At 42.4% G+C, this 24,124-nt stretch overlaps 1 long non-coding RNA gene across 1 annotated transcript in view; it reads right to left on the bottom strand.

Moving 5' to 3' along the window:
• Positions 1–1,566: 1,566 nt before the first annotated feature.
• The window catches only part of LOC309869000, an 86,534-nt gene continuing 63,976 nt past the window's right edge, over positions 1,567–24,124 (bottom strand). Inside the window, exon 3 of the long non-coding RNA XR_014313919.1 lies at positions 1,567–3,451. This is a non-coding gene — a long non-coding RNA (uncharacterized lncRNA). The remainder of the gene's footprint in view (positions 3,452–24,124) is intronic.

Below are 24,124 nucleotides of genomic sequence, written 5' to 3'. Positions count from 1 at the left end.
CCTGCCGCCATCCTTGCAGAGTTAGGAGGGTCTAGGGAGGAACAGGACATTCTCAAAGTCCTATGACGAATGTATAAAATAGTTCTTTTAGTTCTAACAGATCAGGGTCTCTTTTTTGCTTCTAGCTTCATTCATTCATTCATTTCGTTATTGAATTTCCTTCCTTCTTTCTTCCCTCCCTCCCTTTTCAGCGCTCTCTCCTCCCTCTCCCCTTTATTGGGCCAAAATTTATTGCATGCCTACTCTAGTATTCACGAGGAATACAAAAGAGTAAAAAACTGTTCATGCGTGATTGAGCTCTGATACCCAGGAGGAGAGATGGAGAGGAGAGGAATAATCCTTAGCAAACAATCTCATATGTTCTAGTATGTTCTACGGCTTGCCTTGTTATTCCATTTAACCCTTGCAACACACTGGTAAGGTGCGTATTTCCCCATTTATTTCAAATGAAACTGAGGCTTGGGAAAAGAAAATAGCTTGACCAGGAACTGGTGAAGTCATGGTTTGAATCCAGGTTTTGTTGAGTCCAAGGTCTGTGTTCTCAGGATCCCACGTTCCAAAGGAGCTTAAATTCTTTGAACGGTTTACTGTAAAATGCCATGTCAAGGGCAATAAGAGTTATCTGTGGACCAGGTGTCATCACCCTGCCTTGCAGAGTTGCAGAAGACCTCAGGGGAAGGTGCCTTGTGTCTGCTCATTGAAAGGTAGCAGGGAGCTTTCAGACGTCCTCAGTGAGGGAGGGCTTTCCCTGAGAGGTTGGACAGGAGGGTAGGGGTGAGTCAGGGTAGATCTTGCAGATCTTAATAACTTGGGATTTAGCTGGAGGGCCATGGATAAAAGCTTTTGAAAGGGGCAGTAACTAAACTAGGTTTGTGTTTTATATCATGCTTCTGGAGCCCCTTTGGAAAATGTTCTGGACAAAGCAAGAGTGGAGTTAAGGAGACTGGGTAGGTGTGAGATGCTAGGCGAGGGGAGAGGAGGAAACGAGACTGGGAGGAGAAGGGGAGGGCTGCGGATGTGGGCCCCCTGCCCCATCTGCAGGCTCACGTTTGCCCTGGAGTCTGGGGCTTTAGGTCCTGCATGTGGATGCCTCCCTTGGAAGGCTGGCTTCCACACCGGGCAAACTGGGGGACTCGGCTGATTCCTTTCTCAGGAAAGGAGAAAGTGGTGGTGAGGAGCAAAAACTTGAACTACAACTGTAACTGGGGCATAGGGGTGTGTGAGCACCTGGTTCGGGGGTCCCAAACACACCAGGGTTGGCCACTCGCCACTGATAAAATCCAAAGGCAAAGAGAGAAGGGGTGGTCAAACAAGGAAGGGATTTACTTCAGGGAGGCCCACACCGGAAGGACATCAGACTAACATCTCAAAGATGGCCTCCAAAGTGCCTAGAACACTCGCATATTCTTTTATTCTTTCTTGTTTACATTCAGAATAAAAGTCAATGTTAGCATCCGGCAATGTTTTTGCAATTTTTTGAATAAAGTCACATTTGTAAGAGGTCTCCTCTACAAACTCGCAGGTTTCTGTGAGGAAATGTGGGAGAAAGGTGGGTAGGTACAGACCTGTGAGCAGCTAACGGCCAATCATTGTCTTGGGGTCAGTCACTCGGAGTCTTGCTGGCTTTGGAGCAGTCCTGATTCCTTCAGGGGGTAGTTTTGGTTCCTATCATGGGTTACTTTGCCTGCAGGGTCTTTTGCCTGAGTTCAGAGATAAGCTGGAAAGAAGGTAATCCATTAGAAAGTATGGGCTCAGGTCAGAATGCAGGTAGCCGATATCTTCTTTCAGGACTGGGAAAACTTGGGGTCCATTTCTGATCGTTTAACATGGGGCCAGGCACCAAATCTCTTAGGGCCTCTGTTATCTGTAAAAGGAGAAGCTTGGCACCTTCCTGCTTTTTTGATCCCTTCCAATGACGTACCCCAAGTGGGCACAATCTCTCTCCCACTGCGATGGGAGTGGCCCCGGGAGAGGCAGTCTCCGCATTTTTGTGGAGTCTCAGTTTCAACATAAACTTACAGTGTAGATCTTACCTCTATGCCATAATGCATTTTCATTTATTTTGAGAAAAATAATTCCCTTTTAACTGTGGACCGTTTTCACAGCTGGAGTCCATTGATTGCATTTTCATCCTGGTTAGTTAGAAGAATTTTGTGTTTCCCCGCCCAGCCGCGGATCTTTGAGGGTGACCCTGTAATCGAGGAGTTTTGAGTTTGGGATTTTTAGATCTTGGTTGTGATGGAGAAACGGGAATCTGATGTGTCATCTCTTCTCACACTAACTCTTTGGATACATTTTCTTTATCAAGGGACTGGGAGGGCAGTCTTTGCTCCCTGAGCAAGGTTAGACATGGGCTGCTAGAAAATCGTGGGCACGGGTCGCGCTTTCACAAGTCATTTTCCCCACCTACATAGATTATAGATCATCCTCATTTGTGATTGATCCTCAGTGGACAAGAAAACCACAGAGCTTGATTTTTTTTTCCTTTTCTTTGTCAAGCAGTTGATTCAAAAAAAAAAAAAAAAGGAAGAAGAAGAAGAAAAAGAAAAAACCTGCAAGACTATTGGATTCTTGCATTGTTTGGTAAAATGGAAAGAATCTTGAAAAAAAAAAAAAAGAAAGAAAGAAAGAAAAGAATCTTGGAGCATGGTTGATCCTGCCCCAATCTATCCACCTTGTGTATTTGGATTTTCCTGGATCTGTTTTAAAGCGGGGCACACCTTTGGGGGTGTGCAGCTGTTACTGGCAGAAGTACCTGGGGGAACTCGGTCATGCTTGAGCCCTCCCATGAGATCCAGCTTGGAGCTGCACTTGGTAGGCCATGGGGGTTGGTTAAGCTCAGGGCATGCCTGTGAGGCGGCCCTTCAATAACAAGCCCGATCTTGGGCTTCCAGGGGACTGGAAAAAGCTAGAACATTTAGTAATGCCAGATGTTGCCCTTGACACTTTACAAATAGGACCTCCTTTGGTGGCCCAACAAACCTTTGAAGTAGCTTCTGTTTTTACCTCCATTTTAGAGATAAGGGGGTGGACACACAGAGGGATTTAGTGACTTAAGAGGGAGAGCTGAGATTTGAACTCCAGCCAGTATGATTCCCAAATCCAAGCTTTTTTTTCACTCTTGCATCCTCTTTCTCAAGCTCGCAGATGCCTTTAAGCTCCGAGGGCTCCAGCTAGTGTGACCTCAGTGATGTATGCGAGGCCACGTACCCATGTACCTTCTAGTCACATGCAGTTAATAGCAAGAAGGCAAGGACCCCATCTGCCCGACAGGTAGTTATGGGGTCTTTAATTCTGAAAGTCAAACGAGTGGGCCCAAGCCCTGAGCACCTGCCGGGGAAGACCCCTTCCATCCGATGGACACCTCTTCTCCCTTCCTCTGTTCTCCCTTAGGTCTCCGTCCAGGGCAGCCGTAACGCATTGTGTCATCCCTGTCGTTCTCTTCTTTTCTCTGGAGTAAACAAATGAGTAATGTGTCACTCATAATAAACTAGGTTATGCTACAGAACAAACGGCCCCACGCTCTCTGTGGTGGGAAACTGCAACAGCTTCTATCCTAACAGATTTCTCTGCCAGATGTCACAGGGCAGGGTCGGGGCAGGGAGTGGGGGGAGGGATGTACGGGTGGGGCGGGTTCTCCTAAGTCGTTTTAGAACCCAGGCTGCCAAAGCAGGTGCCTCCTAAAACGTGGCTGAGGTGCCTAGCCAGTGGGGAAGGAGAAATCCAAGCCCGGTCACTTCCCTCCACCCACTGGCCGGCTCTCTGCAAAATGGTGCAGCTCACACACCAGGGGGCCAGGCAGCCCTGCCTCCCCAGTGCCAAGGAAGGGTTCGGAGAAAACCAGAAACATTCAGAGAGCAGCAGGGAATAGTCCCCACTTATACCATGCCCCATAAAGTTAGCTTCCTTTTTTATTTTTTTTAATATTTTGGCTAATTCGACCTCAGGTAACCTTTGTAGGACACACATGGCCTCTTGAATTGCATTCCTCCTTCCCCTTTGTCTTCCAAAACTTTCTTTCAAGTACTGCAAAACAGCTTCTCTCTTTCCTTCGTGAGAGCCAAAGGGAAACAGTTCTAAGTCTTGAAGTGAAATTATACATATTCAAGAGCTAGGGCTACTTACCTCAAAAGCTTCTGAAATAACCAGAAATTCCTTCTGATCTTTATAAATATCTCTCCGGGCTTCCTCACCCTGCTAAAATTAAACCTGTCTTTTCTCCAATATCAATATTCCGGATAAATAATGTGCCCATTCGCTTCTTCTGCTTACTGTTCTGTTTAATTGGCTATATGGTGACAGCATTGGACAGTCTTACTTTCTCCCAATTTGCAGCTGAACATAGAGACAGTCAGGCACATGACAATGCAAAATGGATTTTGTGAGATAAATTGGACATCTTACTAATTTTAACTCGCTTCTGAGGGAAACTGTATTCTAAATTTCAAACAATGGATTTGCAAACCTTGTTTTAGAATGCATCCTATTGCTAGTTTGGGTCTTTTTCTGTAGCATATTTATGTGCAGTAGGAATACCAGAATAAAGCTGGGTTTTCACAGGCAGTTCTGCTCTGTTGCATTCATGAGTTAATATCTTTGAAAAAATTACAATCTGTACATAATTTAAAACTTCTTGAACACAATTTTCCCTTCGTTCTCCGTTTTTTTTCTATATTAACCCAAATCAGAAACTGAGCCATTGTCTGTGACTTCTCCCTCTTCATGTTTATGTCATTTATCTAGTCCTTCATTCACTCAGTCCGTCATCAGATATTTACTGAGCATGTGACAGGCACGAGGCAATGCAGCCGAAAGTTCAAAAACAGTCGCTGCTTCAAAGGGATTCTGGGTGTGGTGAGACACACGTCACTGACCAAAGTACAGTAAGAGAATCCCTATAGTGAGGTATGTCCAATAGGCAGTGGAAGCAGAGAAGAAATGCTTCTGTCTGCTTAAAGGCAGCAGAGAGGGAGGGAGCAGCTAGTCAACATGCATGCATGTGTTGACAGCATGAGTTGGTCTGAGCTAGAAGCAGGGTGAGGGAATTCCAGGAGTTGGGGGATAAGTCCAAGTTGGTGAGCAGAGAACAGAGCTCCAAGGGTTTTGTTTGCCTTTCAGAAGTGTTTGCCTTGTCCCCAGGAAGTGAAGGGAGCAAAAAAATGGAAGACTTTTGACTTGGAGAACGATAGCCTCAGATTTGATGGCAATGCAGATGCTGGTCTTGAGGTGTGACCCTAGATCGGGGCTTCTTAATCCAGCCCCTGGGTTTCCAACAGATCCCTGGAAAGAAGGCTTGGGATCTGCGAACTTGGATAGAAAAAAAAAAAATTAAGTTGGTTTTGTCATTAATATCTAACTGAAATCAAGCTTTTCTTTCAAATATAAATCGAGGTGGAATGCCTGGGTGGCTCAGTGGGTTAAAGCCTCTGCCTTAGGCTCAGGTCATGATCTCAGGGTCCTGGGATTAAACCCTGCGTTGGGCTCTCTGGTTGGAAGGGAGCCTGCTTCCCCACCCCTCTCTGCCTGCCTCTCTGCCTACTTGTGATCTCTCTCTGTGTGTCAAATAAGTAAATAAAATCTTCTAAAAAAAAAAAAAAATCCTTAAGAAAAAAAAAAAGGTCAGAACTAGAACTCAAGTACTAGAGGAAGGGGATTGTGAGCAGGTGGTCCAGCCTAAGGTAGTGGTGGGGAGGAAGATGAGGAGGAAGAATTTATGGGAGATTCTAGAGAGAGCCAGAACTTGTCGATCGATCTGGGACATAAGGCAGAGGGAGATCTGCGTGTCCCCTACTCCCCATCAGGTTTCTGGCTGGAGCAGAATTCTTCCTACTGCTTGTCACAACTGTCTCTTCCTCCCCATCGCTAATGTTGTTTAGCTCTTAAGCCTTTAATAATGTCATTTGTGTATCGAGGTTTTAAAAAAATAAAGCAGTGTGGAAAGACTATCCCTCAGTTCACCTCCTCTCCACCTGCCAATCCTATAGTTTTGAACTCTTGTCGTGTTCTCTTCCCTTGATGGCATATTCCATGCAGGAGGCTGCCTTATAATCCCCACTATGTTTTTCATTTTAGCTATTGAATAAGTGACTGATAGATTCCAAAGGTATTTCCTCTTTTGAGGTCAGCATGTACATCAGTTATGCCAAACTCTAGTTACGTACGTTCTCCCAACCGTGACATTCTAGGAAATTGGTGTTTTACCTAGATTCCCGTGTTTTCTGTCATTTGTCTTCATATAAAATAACACGGAATGTGCAAATAAAAATTCCATTACTGGGGCTTTCTGGTTGTTTCTGTGGAAGTGAGGTGAGCGTGATGGTGAGTCGAATGATCTTTCATAATCTCAAACCAGAAATGGAGACGGTGGATTTGAAATTTCCCCCCCTTCCCTTGTGGGGGACTGCGGGGGTGGGGAGTGGTGTTGGTTGGCTTGGTTGCAGAGGTTAATTTCAGTTGTTGCCCATGTTGTAGACTGCAGAAAGAGTTGCAGCTAAACCCTTGGTTGGCTGTCCGAAATTCCTTGTCTCTGCTTCTTGTGAGGTCCAGGAATGTATAGTTTTGTGGTCTGATGTGTTTTGATGGTTGCCAGATAAAATTGATGTCTGGCACTTTTTCTAGGAAAAACACATTTAGATGTTTCCAAGTTGCTTTGTAGGAACTTAGTGTTATTAGAATTTTGTGGCAGAACTTTTCTCAAGTGGCAGAAGAAATAAAGGAACTTTAGTTTTGAGGGCTGTTAACAGTGCCTTCCATTAGTGCCAAAGCCGAAAAGGTTGACAAAGTCCTGGATTGTTAATAGGGATTTATGGCAAAAATAAGCAACTATCTGGACTTTTAAGAGCCACTGATGTAGTAAAATACAGCTTTAGCTACTGACACTAGATGTGCCTGCAAATTTTTAGAAAAAGGTACACTTCCCCCTTATTTTCTATATAACATTTCTCAACCCAGTAATCAGAGAGACTACTTTGGGGTTAACCTTGAGATTTGTTTGTTTCCTCTTACTGTTTTTTGGAGGGAGGGTGGGCAGGGTTTGGGAGAAAGAGTACATTCTGGAAAAGTTAGCCTCCCAATTTGTATGTCTTTTCTTCATTTGTATTATAAATATTTGAAGGGCAAGTTAGAGACTATTAGCGAAGAAGTAAGAGAGATTACCTGAGAATACAATGAGTTAACTTTTCTTTAAACTTACTGGCTTCTCCCTTAACACTGACTGGCTGGAGAGCAAGTTTGTACTTGTTGGCACTGTAGTTAAGCCTCAGAAAGCTCTGTGAGCGAAGTGACTTTTTTTTTTTTTTAATGCATTATTGAAATGTAATTACAGTGGAGGAAAATTTTATATTTGGAAGACGTATTTAAGTGACAGACCTTCAAACCCAACTTTTCCCAAGGCATTTATTGAGCAGGTTAATGCAGCGTCAGAAGAGAGAAGTTGTATGGTCGTTAAATGGGGTTAGAAACCGAGACTTGCTCTGAGAGACTGGACACAAGCTGATTTTGATTTCTATATACAAGACCAGAAACGAAATAGCTCTGTAGGTATTTCTAGGAACAGTCAGAGGAGGGAGAAAAAGACGGGAGTCTGGAGAAGAAAGTGTGTGTGTGTGTGTCTGTCTGTCTGTCTGTCTGCGGGAAGAGGAAGCTTACTTGTAATGGTTTGCCTTCCGTCTACTTGGGAGTTTTCTAACAGAGCTGCTCAGGGGCTGGCTCTAAGGTCTGCGACACGTGCACACAGGCTGTGACCGCGGAAGGGATCTCGGGCCACTGGGTGATACAGAAAAAGTTCTTTGTGTCCAGCCCTGCTTGAGTACTGAGCTCCGTGGTGGCTGTGGCCGGGCAGCTCCCCCCCAAACCTGTCCCGCCATGCAGCGTGGAGACAAAGGAGACCTTTAGACACAGACCGATGTCATCACGCTCAGTATTGGAAATACACCAGCTGAGCCGGGAATTGAGAGGAAACGACTGTGTTTCACATTTTGCTGTGCATCTAATGGGTTAATATCTGTTCCCTCTGGCTTAGTCATCCCGATATACATGAGAATGTGGCTTCCGTGGATTGTGGATTGTCTCCTCCAGGAGCATCCGTTTGGGTCTTGCTAATGTGGGTTTAATAGAAGTTTATATGGTTAGCTAGTTTTTAATTATTCTAAAACTAGCAACGTGGTTATTACTACCATGATTAGAAATTGAAACGGTTCAGAAGCATAGGGAATGAAAAATAGAATTGTCAACCTCCTATCCAGAGGTCACTATTGTTAAAAGTTTCTTTTTTGTTCTTCCAGAATTTTAAAACACAGACTAGGCACATATTTAAAAAAAAAATTTTTTTTTTTTTTAAGGACAAACAGTATACTATGCATTCTGCTCTGCAATCTAGTATTTTTATTTTAATATCTGGGATCTCTTCATATCTGTATAGTTTTATATATCTTTATGTAACAAAAAGCTCACCCACGTTCTTTTCAACATCTATAGTATTCCATCTCTGAAGGCACCTTCACTGATTGAATTGAATCCCTTTCCAACGGGCAAAATTTAGGTTGTTTCCGGTTTTCTGCTGTTACAATGATGCAGGAAAAAAAAAAAAACTCTGTGCCAACATTGCTGTGTGCTTATGGGAATATATATGTTGAGTACGTTTCAAGCAGTGGAATTTTAGGGTCAAAGCATATGCACATTAACATCTTAGTAGATATTTCCAAATCCAATTCCAAAAGCGTTGCACCGATTAATATTTCAGCCTTAAAAAATGACTGTCTTCTAAGTTGTAAGCATAGTTGAAGGTTTTCCTTTCAATACTGTTAATTTTTTTTTTTTAAGATTTTATTTATTTATTTGACAGAGATCACAGGTAGGCAGAGATGCAGGCAGAGAATCAGGCTCCCTGCTGAGCAGAGAGCCTGATGCGGGGCTCGATCCGAGGACCCTGGGATCATGATCCGAGCTGAAGGCAGAGGCTTTAACCCACTGAGCCACCCAGGTGCCCCAGTAGAGGTATACTGTTAATTTTTTAAACAGCATGTTTAGTATTGAGACCAAATGAGCTTGTTCATTTGCTAATTAAATAACTTGGAAGTTTAATTTCCATTCCAGAAATGAAGTCTAGGGCATGTTAAGTGCCCTGCTTTGGGGCCTTTAGAACCAGCCAGAGGCCTGGCCCAGCACCCAGTCTGAGAAGCTCAGGCACAGCCCCACCAGAGACATCCAGAGCAAGGGGGCAGGCATGTGGCTTCATACTTTGTGGCTTCAGTTAAATCAATGGACTGTCTCTAGAAATCGTAGGGCAGAGTCAGAACCCCCCCCCTTTTTTTTAAGTGTAATAATATCATCTTCCATTAGTTCTGTTCAAAGGACATTGATTAAGCAGAGCCATGGTATGAAGTTCCTCCTGAAAGGAGCCTGTCACCCCTACTCTCTCTCCTCTGCCATCCGTGTTCTCTCTTCCTGCTTTCTCTTTCTGTAGTTGTTTCTTTTCCGATCAACTGCTTAAGCTCTCATACCCACTCACTAATACCAGAGCCGGTGGCCAGGTCTATGGACAACTAATTGCTTTCCTAGTTCTGGATAGGGAAATAATTTTGCTTGTGGTTCTAACCACAGTGATTTGACTCTATATCTTCAGTCTAACCTCCCCATCCATGGGACAGTTAATCTGCTTATGACTTGGAATGCTGAAAGCCGTCCACCGACCCAGAAACAGCTCATTTTAATTTAAGGTTTTTATAGTTAAAATCTATTACAGGTGAAAACAAGGTCTAACCAGATACCAAGATGTAAGTCCCATTTCAAAACACTTGTGGTTCGAGTGGCTGTTAAGTTGCTGTGTAAGTCACAGTAGCACCCCAAAATACCTTGTCCATTATAGCCGACTCTTTGGGAACCACAGAACTTTCACATGTGTTTTGTTTCACAAATGACCTGCTTATTTGGAAAATGACCCCTTTAAAACCCTGCTCCCTTGCCCTCCAAAGTCATCTTAAACAAAACACAGTCACATCAGAATAGGATCTAGGTGTCAGCAAAAAGGAAAAACAAACAAACTGAATGAAATAAAAATAACTCCCATTTCTGACCCTCTGTGGTTCTGTACGTAACTCCACTACACCGTGCAGAGACTAATGCCTTAAAATAAAGGAAATAAACCAACAGGCATAGAAAGCTTGCCTAATTAAAACTCTTAATTCCAAACTCTTAATTTCCCAGCAACACATTGGAAGCCAGCCGGAAGAGAGAGGAGGTGAAATGTGTTGTTCCAATGTTGTCCCTAAATAGAATGTTCTTTACAACTGGCAGGAAGCACCTGGGAGATTATTTGCTTTGGAAATTTGGAAATAAATTGTTTTTGAAATAAGAAGGGAAAAATAAATTGGTTTCTAAGGTCAGATGCTTTTACCATTTTCGCATACATACATTTTTATACTATGAATTCTGAAGGTAATGAATTCAAGTTAATGTTTTTAAATTTAAGGAGAGATGCAGGTACTGTTAAGATAGGAAATTGAGATAGGAAATTTTAGCTAAACCCTGAATCTCCTCTCATTTTGATGAAAATTGACCTTCAATATTACAGTACTTTCATTTTTACAGCTTTCTACATATTCTGTAAAAAGGCTTAAAAGTGAAACAAAGATGTTTCTTAGCTATTATATTTTCTACTGTCCAACTCTTGTAACTTTTTAAATCCTTTGACTTTAGAAGCTATTCTTTACAAACAACTCTGTCCTTTAATTAATAAAATACTAATGGAATGGATATGATTTTTCCATTTTTCTTTCCCATGAGAAGAAATATTCTGGTTCCTTTTATTCATCTTACTAGCTTAGAAGTAATTTTTTTTTGTAGTAATTTTTTTTTCATTAATATGAAATTAATTCATTGTAGAGAATTCTGTTGCTCTGATGGCTGATAATATGAATACGTATTTGCTCACATTGCTAGAAAGAATGTTACATAAGAGAGTCAGTGGAGGAATACGAGCTCTCCAACACCGGGAGTTAAGGGGAAAATTAGTGCTTGTAGGTCGTTAATCTTTGTGTTTTAAATAAAAATTAAAAAAGAATCTCACCATTATGTAACCAGTACTTTAAGCACCTTTTACTACATTCTGCTACTATGTCAAATTGAATAAGCCAACCAGAAACACAGGGTACCAATTCTTCTTGTCAGTAATGCTTTAAAAGTAGAGATTTATTGAGAGTTTTTTTACTACCTTGACTTCATTACTTTCGCAAAATATTGGATGGACATTAAACTCAGATTTACTAGTGTGCTTAAAATCTTGTCAAAATGAAACAAGCACTTCTTGTCATAAGTATTACAGATTTAGAGGCGTTTGTGAGGGGGTGACTTTGCTTTTGGGATCTCACTCATTCCTGAAAAGAAAAACATGCTCAACCTTTTTTTTTCTCTCTCTCTTTTTATAATAGGCCCATATTTTACCGATTCCAAGTCCCTTTAGGAAAACCTCAGAGAGTTTTTACAAATTTTTGTGATTTAGTTCTAGAAGTGAGTTGCATTTTAGATTGTTCCCTTTTCCAGCCACCTGATTTAGGTTATTTCTTCAGACGCCGCACAGACCCTGTCACTGTAAATTCATTTGAGAGACCGGTTCTTTCTACAATTCTTTGTTGCCCTGATTTCAGAATTTCAAGTGGGTTTGTTGTCAACTTTAATGTACCTTTTGAGAATAAACTGAGTCTCCAGTTTCTTGCCTATGTGTGTGTGCACGTCTGGAGCTGGAATGCCTTTCTTGGGCCAACTGAGAACGGAGCCCGACGCCTCTCCTCGCAGAGACTCCCTCGCTTTTCAGGAGTTTTACATTTAGTTAGTTCATGACCAAAAGAAAAGAAGTGCCCTCATTTTTCTTTTTAACTTTAAACAACCACAGTCTAGAGTCTTGCCGTCTAGCCTTTGGGAACTTGAAGCATACGGCAGTTCTGAGCTCTATGTCTGGTCAGTCTAATAGAGTCTATATATTCTTTTGGCACTGAACGCGTGATTCTATCTTATTGTAGTCGGTGGGCTCACGCCAATCAAATAAATCATTTTATTTTGTATTCTTTTCTTTTCCTTTCCTCTGGTTGGGTCTCCCAACTACTTTCTAATAACAAAGTGGAGACATAGGCAGTGAAGGCAATTTGCCTCATTCTCGTCGTCATCCCCTTCCCTCCACTGAGCCACAATTCGCTATTTCATAGTCGGAGCCTTCGCACTTGACCCAACACAAAAACTGGTTATATGGTTGGACAGTACCATGCAAAGGTGGGACCCTGGGACAAATAGTGAACGTATTTGGAATTCTTTCTTCTTCTTCTTTTTAAAGATTTTATTTATTTATTTGTCAGAGAGAGAGCAAGAGCGAGCTAGAGTGCGCAAGCAGGGGGAGCAGCAGGCAGAGGGAGAGTCAGGCTCCACGCCGAGCAAGGAGCCCGATGTGGGACTCGATCCAGGACGCTGGGACCATGACCTGAGCTGAAGGCAGACGCTTAACCAACTAAGCCACCCAGGCATCCCTATTTCACAGTTAATAGGATGTGTTTCTTGAGTTTTAATTGCACTCTTCCCATGCTATGTGCCAAGTTTTATGGAAGCGCTTTGCATGTGTTACTCGATTTAAAGGCCCTGTGTGGCATGTATTCACATTGTCCCTATTTTGCGGATGAGGAAACCGAGGCTCAAAGAGTTGGAAGTAGAAGCCATCCCTTCATAAGTGGTGGAGTTGGGATTTGAGGGAAGTTTATCTGATTTTAATATCTGGGATCTGCAGCTATGCTCTACAGCCCAAGTCCCTCACTGTGAAGTCAGTGTACTGTCTGAGTCCTAAGGAAGGGCTACCAAGGGATCTAGACCCATGCATTTGATGACTTGATTGTTCAAAGAAAACTGCAAGTTCTGAAGGCCTCCCTGTCCTGCGTCCCATGCCCCACCTACCAAAAATGGCTTCTCTTTTTCAGGGCCTTACTTGTCTCATCTGTCAGATAGAAATTGTAGGTGAGGCGGGCTGCATAGTTCTCTTTTTATAAAAAATAACAAGGCGGTGCCTGGGTGGCTCAGTTGTTAAGCGTCTGCCTTCGGCTCAGGTCATGATCCCCTTTGCACACCCAAAATCAGGCTCCTTGCTCAGGAGGGAGCCTGCTTCTTCCTCTGACCCTCCCTCTGCTTGTGCTCTCTCTGTCTCTTTCTGACAAAGAAATAAATAAAATCTTAAAAACAAAAACAAAAACTATGGATTCATTGCAGGCTGTGAAGATCATACAGAGAGGGACAGAGAGGACCTGTATACCCTTTACCCGGTTTCCCCCAGTGATTACATCTTAAGTAACTAGCATATGCAGGCCATAAAATTGACGTTGGTATAAAGTGTCTGTATGATTCTGTGCCATTTTATTACCTGGAGGTTGTAAGTATGAGCAGGAGGAGGATATAGAAATTCTCATGGGGCGCCTGGGTGGCTCAGTGGGTTAAAGCCTCTGCCTTCAGTTCGGGTCATGATCTCAGGGTCCTGGGATCGAGCCCCGCATCAGGCTCTCTGCTCAGCAGGGAGCCTGCTTCTTCCTCTCTCTGCCTGCTTCTCTGCCTACTTGTGATCTCTGTCCGTCAAATAAATAAATAAAATCTTAAAAAAAAAAAAGAACTTCTTGGTTACCACCAAGAGCTCCCATGTATGGGCACCGCGCCCATGCTTCCTTCCTAAACCCTGACGACTACTAATTTGTTATCTCTTTTCACTTTGTCATTTCATATCTCTTTGAAGCACAATTGTGTTTTCATTATGAAATACCTTGATTAGAAAAGCATGATACTTATATAACTACTACTCAAATTTAACAAGATGTAGATTTAATAAGTGTTGTTATATTTCTTTTGTGGCTTAAAAAAAAAAAAATCAGATTGGGGCGCCTGGTTGGCTCAGTGGGTTAAAGCCTCTGCCTTCAGCTCAGGTCATGATCCCAGGGTCCTGGGATCGAGCCCCGCATTGGGCTCTCTGCTCAGCAAAGTGCCTTCTTCCTCCTCTCTCTCTCTCTGTGCCTGCCTCTCTGCCTACTTGTGATCTCTGTCTGTCAAATAAATAAAATCTTTTTTTAAAAATCGGATTGATTTTAAAGCTTCTTTGTCCCACTCTCTGATCCTTTTGACCTCCTACCCTTCCCAGAAATAAACTCTACCTCAGTTATTGTCTTTGGTTTTCTTTTTTTCTACATAACTAGGTGCCTGTAATATCCTATAGCATAGTTTTGTGTGTTTTAAACATTGACATAAACAAATCAACAAATATTTATTGAGTGCCTACTATGTGGTGGGTACTGTTCTAGTCCCTCGGAATATGATTGTGAATAAGGCAAAACCCTTTTCCTAAATATATAACTATGAATAAATGAGAGTATCTGTAAATGTATGAACATGATGAAATAGGATATTGTGGTTCAGACTGGCAGGGTTAGGGGAATGAAGGGGCTGGTAGGGCACTGAGGAAAGGCTTTGCTGAAGATACTGCATTTAAAATTGAAACCTAAATGGTAAGAAACAACAAGTCAAACAGAAGGAACATCAAGCAAGTGCTTTTGCCCTCACATAAGAATGAGTTCCAAGTGTCCATGGAAAACCAAGACTCACACAGAGGCTTGGGTGATGTGAACACTTGGGGGCATGGAGGGGGGGCATTGAAGGGTAGGAGGTAGGGAGAGGGTAGAGGGATTGGGAAAGGCCAAGGAGACCTTGATAAGGAATTTGGATTTTATTAAGGCTGTTGTGGGAAGCTATTAAAAGGTATAAGCAGGAATGTGCCAGAGTTGTCAAGGGGAAGATGGCTTAAGAAGGGACACAAATGGGTAAGCCATTGGGCTATTGCAGTATTTCAGGGAAGAGATAAGTTGGAAGGATGCTGATACCTTCTAATAAGATGACAAGGCTTGGGGCAACTGGGTGGCTCAGGGGGTTAAGCCTCTGCCTTTGGCTCAGGTCATGATCTCGGGGTCCTGGAATTGAGCCCTGCATTGGGCTCTCTGCTCAGCGAGGAGCCTGCTTCCCCCTCTCTCTCTGCCTGCCTCTCTGCCTATTTGTGAGTTCTCTCTTTCTCTGTGTCATATAAATAAAATCTTAAAAAAAAAAAAAAAAAGAAGATGACAAGGATTGGTATCACCTAATCCTTCTGCAGTTTGCCTTTAGGATTCAACACTGTGTTTCAAAATTTACTTATGTTGATACTTTTAGATAAAGTTAATTCCTTGTAACCACTATGTAAATCCCATTCTATGAGTATACCAGACTCTATGTATATTCTTTTGTTAGTAGACTTTAAAGTGTATCTGTTTCTCCAAACACAGTTCTGCCAAAAGCATCCTCAAGAATGGGTTCTTATGGGTAAGATACTTTCTTAGAGTTTGACTTTCTCTGGGATACAAAATGGCGATAGAATTGCTGGGCTGTTTGAGCATGCCCATTGTCAACTTTGTACAAAATTGTTCTCCAAAGAGGTTATATCAATTTATAGTCACTACCTGTGTATGAGCATTTCCATTTCCCCACATCTTCAACATTTGGTATTGTGCTTTTAACAACTGGGTATGAAATGGAGGGCCATTGTTGTCATAGTTTGCATTTCTTGACCACTAGTGACTATGTTTTTTGGTCCTATGTTTCTTTTCTGGGAATTCCTTCTTTCTATCCTATGCCTGCTTTCCCACTGGGCTGTTTGGTTTTTTCTTGTTGATGTGTAGGAGTTAGATTTTATGCATTGAAATATGCATTGAAAACACCTTTCTTATGTTTGTTTTGTTTTTAAAGATTTATATATTTATTTGAGAGACAGAGAGAGAGAGAAAGCATGAGAGTGGGGGTGAGGAGCAGAGGGAGAGAGGGAGAGAGAAAAAGTCTTCCCGCTAAGCATGGAGCCTGGCCTGAGACTTGAACCCATAACCCTGAAATTATGACCTGAGCTGAAATCAAGAGTCGGCTGTCCAACCAACAGAGCCACCCAGGCACCCCTTTTGGGTTTTCTGCATTAAAATATTTTCTCCCAATTTTTAGCTCATCAGTTTACTTTTTAATTTTTATTTTTTAACAATTTTATTTATTTATTTGACAGAGAAGGAGAGCTATTGTACCAGTGGGGGTAGGGGCAGAGAGAGAGGGAGAGATGATCTCAAGACTTCATGCTGAGTGCAGAGCCCAATATAGGATCTGATCTTACAACCCTGAGATCATGACCTGAGCTGAAATCAAGAGTTGGATGCTTAACCAACTGAGCTACCCAGCAGCCTTCTGTTTACTTTTTTTTTTAAAGATTTTATTTATTTATTTGACAGACAGAGATCACAAGTAGGCAGAGAGGCAGGCAGAGAGAGAGAGGGGAAGCAGGCTCCCTGCCGAGCAGAGAGCCCAATGTGGGGCTCGATCCCAGGACCCTGAGATCATGACCTGAGCCGAAGGCAGAGGCTTTAACCCACTGAGCCACCCAGGTGCCCCATTCTGTTTACTTTTTTATTTATTTTATTTATTTATTTATTTTTTTTAGAGATTTTACTTATACCCTGTGTTTTCAGCTCAGGTCATGATCTCAGGGTCCTCGAGCCCCACACTGGGCTCCTTGCTCAGTGAAGACCCTGTTTCTCCCTCTCTTTCTGCCGCCTCTCTGCCTACTTGTGATCTCTCTCTGTGTCAAGTAAATAAATAAGATCTTTAAAAAAATTTTTTTTCCAATTGGAAAATGAACTGATCTAACAGCATTTATTGAATAGTCTTATTCTTTCCCCACTGATTTGTAATGTTATCTCTGTCGTACATCAAGTTCTCCTGTAAGTGTGGGTCTCCTTGTGGGCTCTCTGTTCTGTTTTGTTGTTCTACTGTTCTGTCTGTGCACCAATGCCATCCTTCAAAAATAACGGTAGCTTTAGAATAAGCCTTGCTGTCTAGAGCATTGAGCTGTTTTCCTTTGCTCCTCTAAGTCATCTTGGGCAATTTGGGTTCTTTATTCTGATATTAACTTGTGGATCAACTTGGCAAATGCCATGGGGAAAAAAACACATGGATTTTAATGTAATTGCAGTGAATTTGCAGATTAATTTGGAGAGAATTGCTGTCTTTGAGTCTTCTCATCTCATACTTGAATATAGTAGACGCTTCATTTATTCAGGTCTTTTTTTCTTGCATCAGTCAAGCATTATTCCATAATGACCTTGTGTTTCCTTTGTTAGACATGTTTATAAGTTCCCCAAGTCTTTGTTGCTATAGTTAATGGAATCTTGGTTTTGTTTCATAATTATACCTTTGTTAGTTTTCTGTTTGAATATGGTCTTACTGATATTTTTTTCCACTATTGATTTTTTAATATTCATTTGTGTCCAGCAACCTTTGTGATTCTGACAGTTTGTCTGAAGATTCTTCTAGAATTTTTTGTAGATAGTCATTTTGTCTATAAATAATTATCTTATTAGTCTTTCAAGTAGCCAGCATTTTAGATTAGATAATTTCCTTAAGTCCCTTCCAAACTGTAGGATCTTTGATTCCATTCAGTGCTTTTGTATCTATTGTGTGTGTGAAAATAAAGTATGGGTACTCATTCTTGATGCATTACATAACACATATTAGGAAATTTTCAGCACAATTTTGATAACAACAATAAAATACAATTTAAAAAATCTTTAAGAGATTAGACATCAGTCATCACTTGCTGTTAACCACTATAGACTCAGACAAATGCTACCTATATCACAGATTGCAAGATATGGGTCAAAAAGAAAAAAGAAAAAGAAAATGATGTCAACTTTCAATATTAGTAGAACACACACACATACACGATACAGTGTGTGTGTATGTGTATGTGTGTGTGTGTCTAAAGTCATGTGAGCTATACAGCATCTTGGAATGAGAACATATTTTCTGCAATCAGAAACATCAAATCTAGGAAATGGCTCCAGTTTCCAATTAAGATTCAAAGGTCATATGGTAAGTCTTTAAGAGACTTTGGGAGGTATAATTTTGGGAGATGAGCCCCTGATGTTTGCTGGGTCACTGGGACCAGGAATAGTTCAAGTGTGGATGGCCCTCAATTCTTAGGATTATCATCAGGATAGACCACAGGGTGGGTTATAGCAAAACTCACATTTACTGCTCAGCTCCTAGGAAAAGAAGAGGCTCTTTTCTCAATCAGACCCTGGATTCTGTAATTCACCAAGTCACGGCCCTGGCGTTATGCAGGGTGATGGTGGTGATATGATAAGGACCCAGAAAGTCCCTGAACTACAGCTGGCAACCAGGTTATCACCTGGGGCTTCTACCATGTTTGTAGTTTCCTGTATGAAACAGGAAGAGCAACAGGTCCACTCCTCTTGGAAAGCCTTCCGCAGGGGCTGGTCTATAGACATTTGCTGGGCCAGCTTTTCTGGGTTGTCCAAACTTCCCTGGAGTGAAGTCCAGTCAGGATGTGGTCTGAACTGAGAAGCAGTACCAGTCTGCCCGTGCTACCGCCGAATCTACTTGGTCAGAGACCAAGTCATGGCTGCTCCCCGAAGCTATGAGAGTAAACACTGCCTCCTATTTTTAGTAGTTCACTGCTTGCAAAAATAGCTCCCAATCCAGGCCTTTGAGTGTCGACAGCCTTCAGCTTCAGAGGCCATGCTGTGGTCACAAGCACCTCAACAACGACAATGTGGGCCGCCATTAACGTCTGGGGAGTGGCGATGGGTGGGGAGTGTAAGTGCTTCACACACACTAGCTTGCTTCATCCTCGCACAGAGTAGTCATTGTTGTTACCTCTGGTTTTCAGGTGAGAAGACCAAGAGTCAGAAAAGTCAGGCCACCTGCCCTAAGTCACACAGGCCTTGAGATGCAGGGCCTGGTTCAGAACCCCAGTCAGTCCAGCCCAACGACACGGTTCATGTTTCTGACCCCTTCTTCTTCCTGCTTTCTCACGTTCCTACGGCATCTGTGGTGGGATGTTAACTCTGTGGGATCTGGTCTAGGTTCTTCAGAGAACTTTAGTCGATAATTGGATTCATGTGAAATAATCCAGAAATTATGTCCATCTCAATGGGAGATATTAAATACCATTTTTCTTATGGTTTTGTTATTTTTTTTTAAGCTGTTGGATTTACAAAGTTTCCCTATTCCCATCATGTTCTCTTCTTACAGAGAAACCTAAGTATTTTTCCAACACACTGTTATTTGGGGTAATTGCTTGACAGTTTAAAGGGAACCCAGAAGCTGTGGAGAACGGAGTCTTAAAATGGCCAGTGAAACCATCTGAGTGTGAGCGAGCTCCAAGGGCGGAACCCGAAATGTGGCTGCCTGTTCCTTGTTGACCGCTTTAATAGAAAAATCAAATTCATGATCCTGTGTTTACTGAGATGATTGGCGTGCATTATCAGAGTAGCTGCACATGGAAAATTTCTGACTTCCATCGGTTGATCTTATGTAAGTGGCCTATGGAAAACAATGTGTTGGTTTGGTTACCAAATGAAAGTTTGGGGAACACCCACATGGAGACAGTCTACTTGTTTCTGATTTGACAGCTCTCATAGGGAAAACACTGTGGTGCTGGCCATTTCCTGGCGAGTCCTCATTGGTGGCTGCATGTATAAAATCTCCACTAATTACATGGTGAGGTCGGGTAGCGGGCAGTGGCCTCAGAATGCCTGCCCTGGGAGTTGTAAGAGCCAAGCCTCTTCTGCTTGCAAGTAACAGAAACCTACTTGAGACTAGCTTAAGCAAAAATAAATGAACAATAATCAGATTTGCATATATATGACGTACATACATTACATATGTATATATTATGTATGTGTATACATATACCATGCATACATGAGATAACACAACTAGGACAAGAGTTTTGCTCTGAGGATACAAGGTTAGCTCATGGAATCCAAGGATCGAGTGCTGGGGGCTTTGGGAGAGACCCGAATGCCTTTGGTCCCAAGGGAGCTGTCCTTCTGGGCACCTCCTCTCTGGACCCACGGTTGCTTGTCTCTGCTTCTGCACCTTCTTATTTCTCTTTCCTTCTCTGTGGGTCAGCTCCACCCGTTTCTCTGTGCCCGACTGCCTCACAACTCACCATGTTCTCTGTCCTCGGCTTAAATAACCAAGAGGCCCTGACTCCGTACTTCAAGTCCCAATTTTGCGTCAGAGAGTCAGCCCAGGTCAGGTCAGCAACCCCAGTTGTCAGCTCTGGCCTGGGAGGTGGAACAATCGGGCTCACATGTGGCTTTAGGGGGGCTCTGCCTGTGGGAGAGGGGCCGGTTTCTAAATACATCCCCTTCTTTCTGTTCTAAACACACAGATTCTCAAAAAGAAGTTGATTTTTTGTCACAGTGACTCCTCTAATAGTGGGGGAAGGTGTGAGGGGTAGATGTTATCCTTGTGCAAATAGGCCATAGATCAGTGAAATATGGGAATGCCTATTTTAAGAATTGATACCTCCCATAATCTGCATTTTTATTCCTCAGACCAACAAGAAATTACTCCTTTTATCCTGATCCAGTATTTTATGTTTAAAAGAGTTTTATTTAAAAAAAAAATAAAAGAGTCTTATTGATCACCTATCAAAATTAACTGTAATAATTGTAATAAAGAAGTCATTTTGTCAGACATATTATTTTATAGGTAGTTATGCCTGGCAAATATACTTGAGTGTTTTAAGGAAAACTTATTATTGGGTACTTTAGAAGGTTATACTATACTAATCACTTAAGGTGATTAGTCATGTATGACCATATCTATCAGCTGGGTAAGCTTAGAATATTTGCTTTTTTTTTTTTTTTTTAGATTAATTGATCACACATACAGGGTAGAATGTTTAGGAAATGACCACTCCTACCTACCACTCCTGCCCACCACCCAAGTGGTCTTAGTGATGTTATATGTCAATATAACTTCTGAGTAATTCATTTAAATTCTCTTACTTTTTATTTAAAATTATGTTTATAATGTATTTCAAACACATGAAAAACGTGGAGAATAAAATATGATGCCAGTGTTTCCCCCACATTTAACAAAGATGATGGTTGTAGTATTGTTTTCCTGTCAACCAAATGAGATAGTTACCAAATGTTAATGTATTATATAAATAATATATCAGATTAAAAATTAGCCAAAGCTGTACTATATATTATGAATACATATACTTATTAAGACATAAATATACAATGGGGAGGATACTCAACTACTTATGAAGGGTCAATACATATGAGAAGTTGGATGGGTGAAGTCAGGGGCTTCAACCATATCTGTGATGCTTTATTTTAAAAAATCATCTAAAGCAAATATGGAAAATGCTAACAATTGTTGATTCTTGGAGGGTTCAGGATAAGGCATAGGGTGAGACAATTTGACTTTCTAAGTAGAAGCTGGCCCCTTAGAAATGTTCTTCCTTCCCCTCAGGTGCATTTGTAAGTAACAAAGAGGCATTACATGAAATTGTCCTGGGTAGATGTCCTTTGTAAGCATATCTACTGTATGACTGTCCCTTGAATCAGAGAATGGAATCAAGGATAGGAAAGGAGATGTGCTTCCTATTTTTTACTTCTGGATTTTGTTCTAATTGTGTGATGGTCTTCTGAGGGGTGATAGAGGTAGAATTTGTATCTGCCACCATCATCATCACAGCTAGCATTTACTGCAAGCTTTATATTGTGTCTGTCCCTTGCCAAATATCTTGAATGAGATATTCATTAGGTTACAGTTTTGTTCACCATAACAGAGACCCGAAGTAATGGTGGCTTAAACAAGTTATAATTTTTTAAAAGATTTCATTTATTTATTAGAGAGTGAGAGAGAGCAGAGGGAGAGGGAGAAGCAGGCTCCCCACTGAGCAGGGAGCCCCACACAGGGATCGATCCCAGAACCCTAAGATCATGACCTGAGCTAAACTCAGATGCTTAACCAAATGAGCCACGCAGGCACCCCAAACAAGATATAACTTTGTCACTCACAAAAGAGTCTAGACATTAGCAGTCCATGGCTGATATGATGGCTCCACGAGGGTCAGGGATCCAAGCTCTTTATATCTTGTTGTTCTGCTACTCCTACAATATTGCTCTTATATTCCTAGTCTATGATGGTTTTTGGCTCTCTCTCACTAGAGCTTCTCATCTACCCCCCCCACCCCGCCCCACCAGAATTTAACCCCATGAGCACATCTGGCTGCAAGAGAAGCTGGGAAGTGTAGTGTTTATTCTGCACAGCCATGCAAGGTGGCTGTAAATATTGGGGTTTCTATTCCTGCAGAATATTGCATATGGTGGGGGTGGGGCATAAGAAGTCTGTGCCGCAGTGAGTAGTTTCTGTTTAACTTTACAGCAACGTTGGGAGTCAAGCCCAAATCGGCCCATTTAACACCTAGCAAGAGAGATTGGGTTACCTGCTGAAGGTCAGGGTGTGGAGCCGGGTGTGGCTGTGTTTTTGTTTCTTTGTACATTTACATCTACTTTGCCTGGAAGTTCTATTACTAGGAACTGAGTGGGGAATTTTCTCCACTTTCTTGGGACTGCCACACCTCATCAGTGTTTGGTGTGTCATGACACGGTTTAAAACAGTCATCCAGGAAGGAGTTTGTGTGCCCTGTGTGTTAGAATTGAAAGCAGACATACATTTAATTTTTTCCAAGATATTCTGTGATATTTATTGAGCAATGGGTAGTATATTGGGTGTTGTCCAATCAGAACTGGGAACACGGGGTGCCTGGGCAGTTCATTTGGTTAAGTGTCTGTCTTCTGCTCAGGTCCTGATGCCAGGGCCCTGGGATCAAATCCCAAGTGGAGGTCCTTGCTCAGCAGGGAGTCTGCTTCTCCCTCTGTGCCTACCCCTGCTCGTGCTCTCTCTCTATCAAATAATTCTTTAAAAAAAACCCAAACAAACTGGGGGAGGAGTCAAGATGGTGGAAAAGTAGCAGGCTGAGGCTACATCAGGTAGCAGGAGTTCAGCTAGATAGCTTATCTAAACATTGCAAACACCCACAAATCCAACGGGAGATTGAAGAGAAGAACAACAATTCTAGAAAGAGAAAATGAACCACTTTCTGAAAGGTAAGACTGGCGCAGAAATGAATCCAAGGAGATGGGAAGATAGGCTGTGGGGGGAGGGGCCGGCTCCCGGCAAGCAGAGGCACAACGGAGCACTAAATCGGGACTTTTAAAAGTCTGTTGCGCTGAGGGATATCGCTCCAGAGGCTAAACTGGGTGAAGCCCATGCGGGGTCAGCGCGGCCCCAGGTCCCACAGGGTCACAGAAGGATCAGGGGTGTCTGAGTGTCGCAGAGCTTACAGGTATTAGAACAGGGAAGCCGGCTATAGAGACAGAGCCGAGGAGTGAGCTCTCAGCTCGGGGTTACCTTGAACCAGTTGCAGCCTGGGTGAACTAGGAGCATGGCTGGAGGCCAGGGAGACGGGAATTATTGGGCGCTATTCTCTGAGGGCGCACTGAGGAGTGGGGCCGTGAGCTCTTGGCTCCTCTGGGCCAGAGACTAGGAGGCCGCCATTTTCATTCCCGTCCTCCGGAACTCTACGCAAAGCGCTCAGGGAACAAAAGCTCCCGAAAGCGAACCCGAGCAGATTACACAGCCCGGCCCCTGGTAAGGGCGGTGCAATTCTGCATGGTGCAAAGACACTTGAGAATCACTACAACAGGCCCCTCCCCCAGAAGAACAACAAGAAATCCAACCAGGGGGGCGCCTGGGTGGCTCAGTGGGTTAAACCCTCTGCCTTCAGCTCAGGTCATGATCCCACAGTCCTGGGATCGAGCCCCACATCAGGCTCTCCACTTCTCGGGGAGCCTGCCTCCTCCTCTCTCTCTGCCAACTTGTGATCTCTGTCTGTCAAATAAATAAATAAAATCTTAAAAAAAAAAAAAAAAAAGAAATCCAACCAGGACCAAGTTCATCTACCAAGAGGTGCAGGTTCAATACCAAGGAGAGCAGCAGAATTCCAGAGTAGGAGAAAGCAAAGCACTGAACTCATGGCTTTCTCCCCGTGATTCATTAGTCTTGCAGTTAATTTAATTTGTGTGTGGTTTTTTTTTTTTTTTCAATTTTTTTTCTCCCTCTGCTAAGTGTTTTTTTTAACTTTTACTCTTTTCTTTTTCAACGTTTTTTAACTAGTATATCTAATATATATATATATATATATATATAATTT

Source organism: Mustela nivalis (assembly GCF_964662115.1).
Source record: "Mustela nivalis genome assembly, chromosome: 7".
NCBI lineage: Eukaryota > Metazoa > Chordata > Mammalia > Carnivora > Mustelidae > Mustela > Mustela nivalis.
Note: the sequence above shows the minus strand (reverse complement) of the source record. Positions and strands in the feature narration are given on the sequence as shown.